This window comes from Microtus pennsylvanicus, chromosome 5, assembly GCF_037038515.1.
Source record: "Microtus pennsylvanicus isolate mMicPen1 chromosome 5, mMicPen1.hap1, whole genome shotgun sequence".
In the NCBI taxonomy this organism is placed as follows: domain Eukaryota; kingdom Metazoa; phylum Chordata; class Mammalia; order Rodentia; family Cricetidae; genus Microtus; species Microtus pennsylvanicus.
Genome location: NC_134583.1, coordinates 1,788,361 through 1,791,446, shown reverse-complemented (window position 1 = coordinate 1,791,446; position 3,086 = coordinate 1,788,361). Strand labels below are relative to the sequence as shown.

At 46.5% G+C, this 3,086-nt stretch overlaps 1 pseudogene; it reads right to left on the bottom strand.

Moving 5' to 3' along the window:
* Positions 1-597: 597 nt before the first annotated feature.
* Positions 598-1,126, bottom strand: LOC142850694 (cofilin-1 pseudogene; annotated as a pseudogene).
* Positions 1,127-3,086: the final 1,960 nt, after the last annotated feature.

Genomic DNA, 3,086 nt, shown 5'->3' with positions numbered 1-3,086 from the left:
CACATAAGAACAATCATTTATGAAAGATGAAACCTTCACCCATGTTTTTTCTCTTCCCTTTTCTTTTTTTTTTGTTAATTAGCCTTTTTATTGTTTTTTTTATTTTTTTTTTAAATTGAAGGTCCCTTACTGGTCCTGTTTTCATGAGTGGCTGAGAACAAGGGGAAGGGGAGGGCAACCAGCTGGCAAGGGAGGATCGTTTCCACATTTCATTTACACACAGAACTAAACAGACAAGCACAGAGTCACTATTGCGGTTATAAGTTGGCAGCATGGGATGTGGGGGATGAGGAATAGGGGTGTCATTAAAAAAATAGGTCAGGCTCCACCAAAACTGGGTGCCTGAGTGACTTGGTCTGCTTCAACCCAAGAGGAATCAGAAGATCAAAAGCAGCTTGGGAAGGCCAGAACCATCAGGGTGGAGGGAGAAGGACAGCCCAGGGGGTAGGGGGGTCATTTGGCAACTGGGGTGAAGGGATTACCCTCACCCTGCTGGGATCCCCCCAGCCCCTCATGTCTGGCAGGAAAGGGGCAGCCTGCAACATCCATGAGCAGGTCTGGGGCTGCTAGATGTTCCAGGCAGGGGCTGGAGGCGGCTCACAAAGGCTTGCACTCCAGGGAGATGACGGCACTGCCACCTAGTTTCTCTGCCAGGGTGCAGTGGTCCTTGACCTCCTCGTAACAGTTTGCTTGTAATTCATGCTTGATTCCTGTCAGCTTCTTCTTGATGGCATCCTTGGAGCTGGCGTAGATCGTTTTGCTCTTAAGAGACGCACTCTCAGCGGCCCAGAAGAGGAACACCAGGTCTTCTTTCTTGCTCTCCTTGGTCTCCTAGGTGGCATGGTAGAGAGCGTAGGAGCAGTCCTTGTCTGGCAGCATCTTGACAAAGGTGGTGTAGGGATCGTCCAGAGTCTGCCCCACATCTCCTACCAGGATCTCCTTGCCCTCCTCCAGGATGATGTTCTTCTTGTCCTCACTCAGGCAGAAGAGCACTGCCTTCTTGCGTTTCTTCACTTCTTCTGGCATTGAAGACTTGCGCACTTTCATGTCATTGAACACCTTGATGACACCATCAGAGACAACCACTCCAGAAGCCATGTTTCCAGAAGTTAAAGGGAGACAGGGAGAGCTAGAGAAGAACTGAGCCATTGCAGCTGCTACCGGGATCCGACTCTCTTCCTTTTCTTCATGACTCCCAGCTGTTGTGTGTGTCTGGGCTCATATGTGTCTTCTGGAGCACTGCCAGTGTTCACTCCTGTGTGAGTAGGAGGGGTTCTCAAGCGTCACACTGACTTTGCTTCCTGAGACATTCTCCTTGAACTGGTAAATTGTCAAGAACTCTAGACCATCTGTACAAGGATGAAAAGGGAACTTCTCCCTTCCATCTCTATAGAGGTAGGATGATATCCTCACACTGGCATGCAAGGATTTTATGTGGCAGCTGGTTCTGAGTTCATGCTTTCATGTTTGAAGATCACCCACTTGGTTGAGTGAATCATTCCTGTCACTAGGAGGGCAATTTGATGGTTACATTCTCATCTTATGATATCTCTCAGGAGCTATTGTCAACAGAACAAATGAATAATTGACCCTGTGTGGTGGTTGATCCGCTGTTGTAGCTCTCTATGGGAAGCAAGAAAAGTTCATGGTTGAATGTGTTCATGAGTGCTTGCAAAGGTTATTATCCATTTCCTGACATGGTAAGCAGCCTGGGGAATCAGGAAGTTGGCCCAAAAACAAAAATCATTGTTTCTTGACTTGTGTGAAGATGAGCAGTGTGGATTTGCTGTCTGAAAGGGGCAGAGAAGTAACCACATGCTTTTCTGAGGTAAGACAGAAGGGCATATGAGGCTGGTGCCTTCAAGTCTTTGAAAGGAAGTGGCCTGGCTTTATTGGAGGGTGTCCCTCAAGGATTCTATGACCTTGTCTATTAGAAACAGATTTCTTTCACATTGTCCCTGGCTAGACAACCTTTGCTTGAGGAGAGCTAACCAGACATATGTGTCACAGTCTAACCTTCCATGGTACTCAGCCTGAATTCTCTGGCTACCTACCCACTTGCCTCCCATTCAGCTTCACCATGACAGGAAACAGATCATGATGTTAGAGTCACACAGTTTGCTATTCCCCCTGCTTTCCAAGGCCTCATGAGAAAGCTATGAAAATCACCCTTTGCTTGTTTAGATGGCTTTCTCAACACAAGGAGTTGATTGACGGGGCACTCCCTAAATTACATGGTGTCCTGCGCTGGTCCAGGACTTGTGTTCACATTGACTGCTGTGTCTATGATAGTCAGGGGTTGGAAGACACTAATGTTGAATGTCCCAAGTCTTTCAGCAAGTTGGCACAGAGGCTGTGCCATGGCTTGGTTGACAGGTTGAAACTGTGGTCAAACTTACATTGTCACATAAGGCAGACCACTGATGGTTTTGTGTGTTCTGCCTCCCAATGACAATTGAGAGGTGTGCCTGTTATTTGTTCTTTTTCTGAGACTATCTAGCTCATTCTGATCTTGTGAGGTGATATCAAATATCCAACTGTGTGCAGAGAGCCAAACAGTGCTCTTCTAGGTGAAGGGCTCCACAAAAGAAACTTCTTTGTAGATAAAATTGGAGTACAAGGGTCTCTTTTGTCTTCCAGACATCTTTATGGAAGTTCAGGTTTGCAACTTTCAAGAGAAATAGTGGTGCCATCTGCTCTCTGAAAATGCAAGGAGAGCAGAAGGATAGGGACATCAACAGTCAGAGCTCAGGAGATGCTACCCAAGAGTTTCCTCCACCCTTATCCTGATTAATATGTGGCTTAGTTTGAATGAGAATGGCCCCCATAGATGAACATATTTGCATATGAAACAGGAAAGATTTTAAACTGCGTCTGTGTCGGGTGGGAGAATGATGGCGACTGCCTGATTCGGCTTTCTTTCTCCCAGAATTCTGTTCAGTCTACTCCGCCTACCTAATTTTCTGTCCTATTAAAGGGCCAAGGCAGTCTCTTTATTTAGTCAATGAAATTAACACAAAACAGAAGACTCTCCCCCATCAGGGGGCCACAGAGCTTTAAGGTTTCTAAAGCCAAACCCGTTCCAA